At 37.5% G+C, this 12,975-nt stretch overlaps 1 long non-coding RNA gene across 1 annotated transcript in view; it reads left to right on the top strand.

Annotated features, from left to right (window-relative positions):
* LOC132534309 (uncharacterized) overlaps positions 1-10,794 on the top strand; it is a 356,331-nt gene extending 345,537 nt beyond the window's left edge. The window contains exon 4 of the long non-coding RNA XR_009546032.1: positions 10,732-10,794. This is a non-coding gene — a long non-coding RNA (uncharacterized LOC132534309). The remainder of the gene's footprint in view (positions 1-10,731) is intronic.
* Positions 10,795-12,975: the final 2,181 nt, after the last annotated feature.

Here is a 12,975-nt window from a genome sequence, read left to right as displayed (position 1 = left end):
ATCTTGCAGTTTCAAACAGTGTGGCATGGTGCAGACAAACTACTCCAGGGAGCCTACTCCCAAAATAATTCAAAAACAGTTGACTTAGCCTGTTCATTTCAGACAAGTTTTGATCATTGAAGACGTTGAATATTTTCGGGTGACTTCCTTTTGCATTACTTGTCTAAGAACTGATATTCTTCTGATCTACTTCCACTTTCTTTTCAATTTTCAGATTTAGTTCCCTTTCTATTTCTCCCAGTGTTGTACTGACTCAAAGAAAAGATGAAAGTGCTCCGATTTTTTTTTTTTTCAGTGCTTCATGATAATCTTGTCATCCACTTTCCTGGGTTACACCTACTCAAATATTTCCCATTTCCCAAATGTTGTTGTATTATCACTTGAAACTCATAAAAATAACTTATGAATAGCAGTATTAAGAACATGTTCTGGGCTAGAGAGAGAGGTTTTTGGATTGAGTCAATATCTTGTCATGTACATAGCCTTAGTTATAGCATGAAAAGTAAATGGGAAGTGCTATGATCCTGAAGGAATTTGAGGTGTTGTAGTTTCTCTCCCTTTCCCTTCCTCTATCTGAATGAGAAGGTAATCCAGTGTAGTAAAATTATGTATGTGATAAATAAAGAGATACAGAAAGAGTGAACATGACTACAGCCAGTAACGTAGCTTCCTATGCAGGCTGGGCTTACACCTGGGTCTCACAGAAGGCAAAACAGCATACCACCCAACCCTCCCGTCCTCAAATTAATAGCATGAAGGTGAAGAGTTTTCATTTATGAATATGGGGTGATCTCACTCTCAGGCAGAAGTTGAAAACAAGATCAGAAGAGAATACCCAAGTAGAACCTGGAATGGAGCTGGTGTATTGCACCAAAGTTAAAGACTCTGGGTTGGGTTGGGGGGAGAGTACAGGTCCAAAAAGGATGACAGAGGACCTAGTGGGGGTTGTATTGTTATGTGGAAAACTGAGAAATGTTATGCATGTACAAACTATTGTATTTACTGTCAAATGTAAAATATTAATCCCCCAATAAAGAATTTTAAAAAAATATTTATTTTGTTTATTTATTCCCTTTTGTTGCCCTTGTTATTTTATTGTTGTAGTTATTATTGTTGTTGTTGTCATTGTTGTTGGATAGGACAGAGAGAAATGGAGAGAGGTGGGGAGGACAGAGAGGAGGAGAGAAAGCTAGACACCTACAGACCTGCTTCACCGCCTGTGAAGCGACTCCCCTGCAGGTGGGGAGCCGGGGTTCGAACCGGGATCCTTATGCCGGTCCTTGTGCTTTGTGCCACCTGCACTTAACCCGCTGCGCTACAGCCCGACTCCCGAATTTTTTTTTTTTTTACAAAAAGAGTTTTTCTTTATTTCCAAGTTAATTATATAGTGGATGACCTCAATGTTTTCTATTAAAGATTAGAATGAAACTGAGCCAGCACTTTTAAATACTAAGGTCTAAATCTGATTTTTACCATTTTGTAAAATATAGCATTTTTGTCATATAATTCTTATAGTTCTCATTTATTAAACCTACTATTAACTTTTCATGTCACTGTAACTAAAAACTACTCACAAAATTAGCCTTTATCCTCTTTACTATCAATAGTTAACTCAGAATGGAACAAATTTAATTATAACTATTAAAACCTAAAACTTATGGAAGGACATATAGGACAAAATCTTTTGTGAATGTAGTTTAAATAAATTTCTCTTCAAAAAAATTTATGAGATAAAAATATGTAAAAGATAGTTTGCCATCTTAAGAGAAAAAATAGTGCTTCTTTTAAAAACTGATAATTAAACATGAAATATTTTCTGAAATGTTGCACAGGTTGTTGCAAATATTTTTCCTCAAAAAAGTTTGGATTTATAAATAGAAGTATATATATATACACACACATATATGTATACATGTAGAAATTGATATATTTTAACTCAATATTTGTACAAAGTTACTGTGTCCTCTTTGTTCATACTAAAGTTATTAGAATGTTTACTTATTTATCTTAAATACTTTTTATTTTATTTTATTTATTTATTCCCTATTGTTGCCCTTGTTGTTTTATTGTTGTAGTTATTGTTGTTGTTATTGATGTTGTTGTTGTTGCATAGGACAGAGACAAGTGGAGGTGGGGGAGACAGGGAGGGGGAGAGAAAGAGAGACACCTGCAGACCTGCTTCACTGCTAGTGAAGTGACTCCCCTGCAGGTGGGGAGTGGGGGGCTTGAACCGGGATCCTTATGCTGGTCTTTGCGCTTTGCGCCATGTGCGCTTAACCCACTGTGCTCCCACCCAACAGAACATTCTATTTCATGTCATTCCATTTCTGTGGTTTTCATCATTTTATAAATTCCTTTACACTTCAACTTGGATTTTTTTTTCTGACCTCTTTTAGATTTCTTATTCCCTCTTATTCTGTATCAAGATGAGAGATGGATAGATAGATAGATAGATAGATAGATAGATAGATAGATAGATAGATAGATAGGTGATAGAGTTGAATTTCAAATATTCTGTATGAGAAACTGATAGAATCTAAATGATGTTTTCTTCTACCAAAGAGAATTTAATTGTTTTTATTAACCTAGAAGACTGACATGTCACCTTAATCAAATCAAAATTGGGTTTCATATTTAGTGGGGAATGTTCATTTCCTGTTATGTACTTTGTTTTTAATTTCTTTATTGAGGAATTAATGTTTTTGTTTTACATTCGACAGTAAATACAATCATTTGTACATGCATAACATTTTCCAGTTTTCCATATAACAATACAACCCCCTATACTTACTTCTAAAATAGATCCCTGAATGGATCTTGAAAGGTTTCAACTAAAAGACTGGGCTATTTACTTGGATTCTAATTTCCATAATTTCCAGCTCTTCAGTATTTATAAGCTGTACAAATTTCTGCTCAGACCCTTAACCAACTCCTGTTTTATTGTTTTTTAATATCCTTCATTGGGAGGTTAATGTTTTACAAAACAGTTGTTGATACATGGGTACAATTTCTCATCTCCCTATGATAGTTGTGTACAAAACACTCATCCTCAACTTAAGTCCTTCTCTGTCATCACACACCAGGACCAGTATCCCAGCAGACCCCCTCAGGCATCCTGCCCAAACCCTCCCTGCCCTCCTTTATCAGAGTCTTTTGCTTTAGTAAAACATAAAAAAATACATCCTTACACATAAAGTCTACAAAATATATGTTTTTTTTAAAACTTTCAGGTCACAAAAAGCTTGAGAGTCAGTGACACAATGGTGAAACCGTGCCAGGTTTATTTTTTCAGACAAAGGGGGAGGGAAAGGGGAGCTACACTGAGAGGGGGAAGACACCAAAGGACCAAAGCTTACTTTAATCTCTGCAAGTTGGACTCTAGTTTTCATAACATGCAGACTTTTTGATTCTTTTTTTATTTTTATTTATAAAAAGGTAACACTGACAAAAACCATAGGACGAGAGGGATAAAACTCCACACAATTCCCATCACCAGAACTCTATATTCCATCCTCTCCCCTGATAACTTTCCTATTCTTTAATGCTCTGGCAGTGTGGACTCAGGGTCATTATGGGATGCAGAAAGAGGAGGGTCTGGCTTCTGTCATTGCTTCCCCGCTGAACATGCGTGTTGGCAAAGTTGATCCATACTCCCAGCCTGCCTCTCTCTTTTCCTAATGGGGAAGGGCTCAGGGGAAGTGGAGCTCCAGGACACATTGGTGAGATCATCTGCCTAGAAGTACAGTTGCCACCATGTTAGCATCTGGAACCTGGTGGCTGAAAGAAGAGTTAACATATAAAGCCAAACAAATTAGTGACTAATCATGAACCTAAAGGCTGGAGTAGTGCAGATGAAGAGTTGGGGGTCTCCATTTTGTAGATAGTAAGTCTATTTTAGTTATATTCCAAAGGGCCCATGAATATACTAGTGTTTTTATTTTATTTTTTTTCTTTTCCTGAGCCTGACATCTGATTTGCAGGTGGACACAAGTTATTGTCTGGGGAGATGATGTCATGGCTGGAAAAAGGACCAGAAAGCTGGATCAGGGAAGAGAGTAGCCCCCAAATATGGGAAAGGCGTACAGATATTGTTGACTGTAAACCCCATCAATTTGATGTGATCTGGGGCCCATATTCAGCTTAGGAGCCTATGTGACCTCTGCATCCCTGTAGATCTGAGATCACATTCTGTGGTCATGAGTAGGAACATTTCAAGCTGCCCTAATTTTAGGACCCACCTTCCTCAGGTGTAGCATAGAGTATGTTGTTCAGCTCCCTTCGGAGGATGGAACATTCTCTACCATTGTTGATCCACGTTGGAGGCCAGGTACTATAGGGGCCCACAAAGGGGTTTATTGTATTGTTCCTGATAGAGATGACCAGTAACAATGGAGAGAGGGATCTATTCAACATCTAGGTCCGTCATGTCTGTTTGGGGATCTCAGGACTCCCTGACTAGGGCCCTAGCTGATGGGGTGGCCTGATAGTGACCTAAGAATCTATTGTTAAAGTATGCCTGTCTCTTGCCCTTATTCAGCTTTTGTAGTCCTTAGTTTGATAAGGTTAGCTTTGGAGTGACTGAGGGAAGTGTAATAGGAAGTAGGTGAGAAGGGTATCTAAGTAGACACTGTTTCATTAGGAACTTTGTGGTGTATTTTTAGGTCTTTCTACTTGCTTGCTGCATATACTGACTCACTACAGACTATTGTTCACTTTTGCTTTTTATATATTTGCCCTAATTTATGGATATATGTGAACATCTGCCCTATCTTATGAGACCTGGTCTATATCTTGATTTTGGTACTTTGTTAGGAAGTGAACCACCCAAAATGGAATTAGAGAATCCTATGAGAAAGGAAAGGTCTCACCCGAGTAATGAAGCTGAAGGGTTGACATTCCACGCCTGACATCTCTGGACACAGTCTGAAGTGAAGCATGCTGAGGTGGTACTTGTTGCATTGATTAGGTTGGGATCAGGAGATGCAATATTATTTGGTATGAATTGAGAGAGGCATGCAGGAAAGTGTGCCCCACCCTAGAGGTTCCAGGACTGGGGGAAATACAGGCTCTATAGAGGAAGCAGGAGGTTCCTGTTGTCTTAGAGTTTAAGAAGGCAATAGTAGTTATTGCTATAATCAAATTATTTGGCAATTCAGTTAACTTGAAAGTCCCATTGTTAGGATTTGCTGTATCATACACAATATCACCATAATTTATGTCCTTTGAAATTATTTATATATAGCTATGTCTTATAGAGTAATGCCACTGGCTGCTTCTGTTCTCCCTGGTCTCAGCTTTTAGGAGAGTCAACATTTCAAAGCCTCAGACTATAGTGTGTACATTAAAAAGTAAGAGACACTCAATAATTTTTCCCTCTCATATTAATTAGTGATTTATATGACTACAAGTTAATGGGAGTGTACATAAACACCATTCCCACCCCCAAAAGAAATGTGTCCCATCCCATTCCCCCTCCTACCCACCCCCAGCCCCATGAAGCCAAACATCCACACTCACCCTCAACCTAGAGGTTTTAACTTTGGTGCCTTACTCTAAATTTAGTCAAATCCTGCTTTGAATTTCCCTTCTCTCTGTTCTTCTTTCTCAACTTCTGTTTTTGAGTGAGATCATCCCTTTGATCTCCTCTTTGTCCTTCTGACCTTAGCTCACTTAACATAATTCCTTCTAGCTCCATACAAGATGGGTCAGAGAATGTGGGTTCATTGTTGTTAATAGCTGCATAGTATTTCATTGTGTGTATATATACCACAGCTTTCTCGACCATTTATCTGTTGTTGGGCACCTGGGTCGCTTCCAGTATTAGCTATTACGGATTGTGCTGCTATGAAAATAGTTGCACACGTATCTTTTTGGTTGGGTGTTATGGAGTCCTTGGGGTATATCCCTAGGAGAGGAATTACTGGGTCATATGGAAGGTCCATGTCTAGCCTACTGAGAGTTCTCCAGACTGCTCTCCCAAACGTTGGACCAATTTACATTCCCACCAGCAGTGCAGAAGGGTTCCTCTGTCCCCACAGCCTCTCCAGCACAGCATTTGTTGCTGCTGTCCTTTTTGATGTATGCCATTCTCACAGGGGTGAGGTAGTATCTCAATGTTGTCTTTATTTGCATTTCTCTGACAGTCAGTGACCTGGAGCAATTTTTCATGTGTTTGTTAGCCTTTTGGATCTCTTCTGTAATGAATATTTTATTCATATCCTCTGCCCATTTTTGGATGGGGTCATTTGCGTTTTTGTTGCTAAGTTTGTTGAACTCTGTATATTTTGGTGATTAGTCTCTTGTCTGATTATGGCATGTGAAGATCTTCTCCCATTCTGTGTGTGTGGGGGGTCTCTTTGTTTATGTGGTAGTTTCTTTGGCTATGCAGAAGCTTTTCTATTTGATGTAGTCCCATTGATTTGTTTTTTATTTTAGTCTTAACTTGTAATTGGGTTTGTATCACCAAAGATTTCCTTGAGGTTTAGGTGGGAAAGTGTTCCACCAATGTTTTCCTCCAAGTATTTGATAGTTTCTGTTCTAACATCCAGGTCCTCGATCCATTTGGAGTTGATTTTTTTTTCCTGGTGAGATAAAGTGGTTCAGTTTCATTCTTCCACATGTTTTTGGTCAGGTTTATTCCTAGGTATTTTATTGATTTTGCTGCAACAATGAATAGGAGTGAATTCTGGAGGCCCTCTTCTTCAGATTCAGTGTTTGCATAAAGAAATGCCACTGATTTTTATACATTGATTTTTGTAGCCTGACACCTTTGTAGCCTGACACCTATTGCCTAATGATTTCCAGTAGTTTTCTGCTGAATTCTTTAGGTTTTTCTATGTATACTATCATATCATCTGTAAATAGTGAGAACTTAACTTCTTCCCTTCCTATCTGTATTCCTTTGATTCTTTCTCTTGCCTGATTGCTATGGCAAGAACTTCCAATACTGTGTTGAAGAGTAATGATGATAATGGACAGAGAGAGAGAGGAGAGATAACTATATTGAGAGGGAGAAAGACACCACAGCACTAAAGCTTACTCCAAACCGTCAAAGTTGGACTCTGGTTTTCATAACTTATGCAGATCTTTAAATTCTGAGAGTTAATCTTAGTTTGAAGCGCCATCTCTCTCTCTCTCTCTCTCTCTCTCTCTCTCTCTATATATATATATATATATATATATATATATATATTCGTGGAATCTGTATTTTCATTTTCTATTGATTGATAAAAATTCTTCAGATACTTTAGTGAAGGCTTTCCCAAACTCAGACTTATAGTTTCCTCAATTCTACCTTTTATAATGTACGTTTATCACTTATTTTGGAACTAAGGTCAGGGTTGGGAATGTAATACTAATCTTTAGAATGACTTTCTCTCCACATGATTACCAAGCTGCTAGGGAGGGAAAAAGTGAAGCAACAAAGCAGGTCAGTGGCATTAGATATGAAAGGAAAATCCTCTTTGCAGACCCCTAGAAAATCAGACACCATGTCAGGATTAACTTGATACCTGATAAAGGAAAGTTATTGAAGTGAGCATTCCACATAATATGTTTTTCTTATCCTCTGATTTCACTTTCTTTTCCTAAAAATAAAAGAATAGAATTTGAACCAAGAAAGAGAACTTAAATCACTGAAGAAATGTTAGGTAAAGTCAACAAATATTTGTTGGGTATAGTGAGAGATGTACTAACAATGATTAACATCTGGTTTTAGAATAAGCTTAAAATAATATTCTCAACTTGATACCTATTAACTCTTGTAAGTTTCTTCAATAGTGCCTGTAAACCTTAATACAGCTCTCCCTAAAGTAACATCTACAGATTGAATTTTATTTTACTTAAATAAGGAAAGCATTCATCAAAATATTTTGCACATAATAAGCTGTTAATACTTATTATAGATTACCTTTATTATCTACTCAATGTCCATTTCTTTTGTATTTCAAGAGGTATGAGTACTATGATATAAATTCTCTACTCTCAATAAATTAAAGATTCTTCTTGTAACTTCACACACTTTTTACATTCCGTTTCCCAATTAGCAAAGTTAGATTAGGTTTAATTTACATCTTCCCTTAATTTTTTTATTTTTTTGAAAATCAAGTCAATAGAAGTAACATTTGATTTTGATTAAGGAGGCAATCTATTAAAACTTTGTTTTCTCTTTGCAGATGCATTGATCATAATTATCTTGTCAGATGTCACTATATGCAGTGACAAGGTGGTAATAAAGCCTTGCACATTAAAATAAACTCGGTCATTATTTTCAAGCTTGTGAATTCTGACGCTTTTAGTCAAGTATGCTTTTCTTTCCTTCTTTCTTTTTTTTATTTACAAAAAGGAAACACTGACAAAACCATAGGATAAGAGGGGTACAACTCCACACAATTCCCATCACCAGAACTCTGTGTCCCATCCCCTCCCTTGATAGTTTTCCTATTTTTTTAAGCTCCTGGGAGTATGGACCCAGGGTCATTGTGGGATGCAGAAGGTGGAAGGTCTGGCTTCTGTAATTGCTTCCCCGCTGAACATGAGTGTTGACAGGTCAATCTATACTCCCAGCCTGTCTCTCTCTTTCCCTAGTGGGGCAGGGCTCTGGGGAATCAGAGCTCCAGGACACATTGGTGGGGTCATCTGTCCAGGGAAGTCTGGTTGGCATTATGCTTTCATCTGCACTATTCCAGCCTTTAGGTTCATGATTAATCAACAATTTGTCTTTGTATGTTAAGTATGCGTTTCTTAAGGAATACTTGGAATAAAGCCTTTCTTCAACCAACCCCGTGTTAACCAGTTGCCAGGGCCCTGGTATTAGATGCTTCCCAAGGTGGAGAGAAAATAACTACAGGCAGTCACAAAGTCGTCCAGTGGATCAGAAGAGGTCAGGTGGAAACACACATCTAGGACATCCCTAGCGAGGACAGTGTCAAGTGTGTTCCCCCACCCATCCCAAGCTTCAGGAAGTATTTATGTGTAAAACAGACAAAGATTAGAATGCATATCTAAGGGAGAAAACATCAGGGGGAGGGTTCTTAAAACTGTCATTATCCAAATGTCATTATTAGTATGATGTCAGGAACATTTTTTTATGCCGTACTAAATTCTTTCAGTTATCCCATGTACAACCCCCAGTTAGGGCAGCAGCCAGACATTCATAGTTATGGGTGATTTCTATGGGAATCCAACCCCTCTACTGCCTATGGGCAGGAGTTCCTGAAATACCCAGATTTTACATTAGGGCAGCATTTTTTGATAATGGGACAGAGCCTGAAATACAGGCCTCCTGGTATATTAGCCAAAGGAATGTAGCTTGTAGACAAATAACAAGCAAAGCACTTATTTTATGAGCATAAGGCAAGTTTACAATTCAGTAAGAATTCTGGGCCAGGCGGTGACACAACTGGTTAAGTGCAGCATAAGGCAAGTTTACAATTCAGTAAGAATTCTGGGCCAGGCGGTGACACAACTGGTTAAGTGCACACATTACAGTGCACAAAGACCCAGGTTCAATCCCCTGGTCCCCCACCTGCAGGAGAAAGCTTCTCTCTCCCTCTCTATCTCCCCATCCCTTCTCAAATTCTCTCTGTCTCCATCCAATAATAAATAAAAAATAATAAATAAATGTTAAAAAGTAGAATTCTAATAGCAAGTATCATGAAGTCTGAGATCAGAAAACTTACTTCAGCAAAGTCTAGTGTCAAAAGAAATCTGAAAACCAATGCACCTTGATACAGACATCCTGTTGTTTAGACAGAGAATAACAATATCTTCCCATATCTAATATATTGTACTCATTATGTTTAACAGTAAATTTTAAATTAAACCAGGTTTTAGACAGATGAAACTGAAGCAGCAGGACAATGAAAGGGATGTTAATGAAAGGTTCGAAAATTATAAGTGACTTAGGAATTATATTTTGGACTTAAAATATTATTATTTTTTTCTGATGTCAAAGTAAACAAACCCACTCAAAACTGGGGAGTATATATGGATAAAATATTCACCAGAGACAGAAAGGGCCAACAGCAGATGGAAAAGTCTTCCAAATCACTAATTATTAGGGAAACTCAAGTAAAGACAACTATGAATTAACATTTTACTCCTGTGAGAATGCATACATCAAAAAGCACAGTAACAATAAGGGCTGGAGAGGTTGCTGGGTAAAGAAATCCTTTTACACTGCTGGTAGGAATATAAATTGGTCCAAATCCTCTGAACAGTCTGGAGAACTCCTGGAACTCTAAAAGTGGACATATCTTATGATGGGTAAATTCCTCTCCTGGGATTATTATTCCCTAAGGAAATAAGCACAACCATCCAAAGGTATATAAATTGTACCTATATTCATATCAGACAATTTGTAGTATCCCAAACTTGGAAACAGACAGATTAGTGGCTAAATTTTGGCATAGACACAGTGGAATACTCCTCAGCTATTAACTATGATGAATTCACCTGCTGCACCTCATCCGGGATGAACCAGGAAGGAATCGTGTTGAATGAGATAAGCTAGAAAGAGAAGGATGAATATGGAATTATCTCACTTATGGGCAGAACTTAAGAAACAAGAACAGAAAAGGGAAACACAGTAAAATGTGTATTGGTTACTGTATTACCCCAAATCGTAAAACTCTGGGGAAGGAGGACAAGTGGAAAAGTTGAGGGAGGGGGACTTTCGGGTCCTGCTACACTCTATGATGGGCCTAATTTGAGAGTTACAGTGCTTTGCAGACACATATCTTGATAAGATGAAAAATTTTACCCATGTACCAACAGCTGGACTGTAGACCATTAGAAATCAAGAGTAAAAAAATCATAGTCTTCAACTGTGAGTACTAAGTATAAGATAGTCATTTAACATCTAAGAAGTTTAAACTTAAAATTGACAAGTATATATAGAGCATACAGGCTGTCAGATGAGATCATATTTTCTCATGTTTTGTAATTAATTAGTCAATGAAACATGAATTTAATAAAATGCAAGTGTGTAATTTTCTTTAGTAGATTAAAAATAGATTGATACTAAATTACCAATTAAACTTTTGTATCTATTTATTATATTAGGTATTCATTTTGACTCAAAGGTAGTTTAATCATATTTACATAAGTAACTATCTTAATAGGATACCAAATAAAAAGGCAGGTGTAAATATGATAAGCTGTTTTCCCTAGTCTATTAGAACTGAGTTTTGTTAATTAAACATAGCATTTATTGCTTGGCTTCACATATGAAGTGAATATAATGAAAACAATGATTTTTTTTTTCAAATTCAGTATCACTTTGATGACAGAATAGTGATTTAGTTGAGTGTTGTGATGAGGGTAGGTTTCCACCTTTCCCTGAGAGAGTTGTCAATACATTTCATTCTTCATTAAACCATCATCATCCTTATCTATGATTCTCACCAGAACAAATGAGAGTTACCATTACTCCACACTACTGGCAGATTGTGGTATTAGACTTGATTATTATAAAAGTTGAATAGTGATATTTTATCGTTGTGGTTTTCATTTGCCTGATGATATATGACATGTATCATCTTTTCGTATATTTTATTGCTATGTGTAAATCTTCTTTGGAGAGTTGTAAATAAAAGGGTTTTGCCATGCGTGCAGTCCTAGGCACTACAGTGCTAAGGTGTTGGTCTGCTTCTAAATTCTGCTTCTAAGACCCCTTCTGTTGCATTGCTTGCCCTTAGGTCTATTTACATAACCACTGTTACCTAAGAACCGCCCTGCCTGCAGGGCACTGGTTTAATCTCACTGGTTCATAAGCTTTTTCCTTCTCCCCACCCCCTATCCTACTTACATCCTCTTCTGACCTGAAATTATCACCTCAAAAGATATATATATAGGACAGGATTGTGATTAGAGAAAGCTAGATCGAACTGCATTCCTGCTCAATAAAGATTGAACTGCGTCCCACTCAGCCATGAGTCCCTGGTCGTCTCTCTCCCGCCCGTGAAGCTAGCCGGACACTAAGGGAAGATTTGGTTCTGTGGTATCTCTTTTTCTCTTTCTGTAACTTCTTTTAAATCTGAAAAAAAATTAGCTTTGAGTAAGAAAGCCCTAGCAATGACAAAATGAAAGCATTTTCATCTGGAGCTTTGTTTCTTTTTGTTGTTGTTGTTATCATTTGATTAGGGGTTAATGTGTACGATTTTTCATCTCTGTGATCTCTGTGATAGGTGTCTTCAGAATACTCTCACCCCCAACCTATCATCCTGTCTCAGCACCCCAGCACTCATCTACCCCCTTCCTTTCCCAGAGTCCTTTGCTTTGATGATATACACATACCCTGCCCAAATTTCACCTAGTCCAAAGTTTTACTTTGTGTTTATTCTTTCTGCTTTTGTTTTTAAATTTACATTAATATATATATATTTATTATTTATTTATTTATATTTTATTTATTTATTTGATAGAGACAGAAAAATCAAGATGGGAGGGGAGACAGGAGGAGAGTGGCAGAGAGACACTTACAGCACTGCTTCACCATTTATGAAGCTTTCCCCCTGCAGGTGGGGACCCGGCGTGGGAACCCGAATCCTTATACATTATAACATGTGCAGTCAACCAGGTACACCAGGTACACTGTTTCCCTTGTGTCCTTGATTCTTAAGTTTCACCCCTCCAGTATTTGTCCTTTTCTTGCTTGGCTTATTTCCATATGATTCTGTCACGTTCCATCTAAGGTGAGACAAAGGAGCTTATGTAATTTTCTGTTGCTTGTTTTATAAAGTTTTTGGTATATTTCAGATAATAGTCTAAGTCTTTTGCAAATATTTTCTCTGTACATGCTTTTTTTGGGCACCAAGACCTGAACATGGGAAATTTTAACACATCTGGACGGCTTTTATGTTCAGAGAGAGGTGGGGGGAAGGGGGGCAAAGCATCAGAATTTCTCCTGGTGCTAATGACAAGCCTCATATTGTACCAGGACTTAAATGTATGTGCATGCATGGTAAAACAATA

The sequence above is a fragment of the Erinaceus europaeus genome, chromosome 18 (genome assembly GCF_950295315.1).
Source record: "Erinaceus europaeus chromosome 18, mEriEur2.1, whole genome shotgun sequence".
NCBI classification, from domain to species: Eukaryota; Metazoa; Chordata; class Mammalia; order Eulipotyphla; family Erinaceidae; genus Erinaceus; species Erinaceus europaeus.
Note: the sequence above shows the minus strand (reverse complement) of the source record. Positions and strands in the feature narration are given on the sequence as shown.